The sequence below is a fragment of the Penaeus monodon genome, chromosome 30 (assembly GCF_015228065.2).
Source record: "Penaeus monodon isolate SGIC_2016 chromosome 30, NSTDA_Pmon_1, whole genome shotgun sequence".
Lineage (NCBI taxonomy): Eukaryota > Metazoa > Arthropoda > Malacostraca > Decapoda > Penaeidae > Penaeus > Penaeus monodon.
The window spans coordinates 32,157,153-32,157,415 of record NC_051415.1 but is presented as its reverse complement, the minus strand read 5'-3'; positions in this window follow the sequence as shown (position 1 = coordinate 32,157,415).

The following is a 263-nucleotide window of genomic DNA, read 5'->3' as shown; positions in this document are numbered from 1 at the left end:
CGTACTTTATACCTGTGTATGAGCGAGAATCTATTCAAGGTCAGCCAGTGGTTTTCTCTACTCTGAAGGATTTTGACCTTTTCACAGATGTGTTTGGTGGTCTTCTAAGTGGAATCGTTCTTGTTGTGATGGTTGCATGGGTATTACTATATCTGTGGTAGTAGCATGTAAGATTATTGACAATGCTTGTTAAAGAGTATTATATGTTTGCGATGGTGGTTGATCATTGATGATATCGGGGAATATGAAGGACTACCAATAAT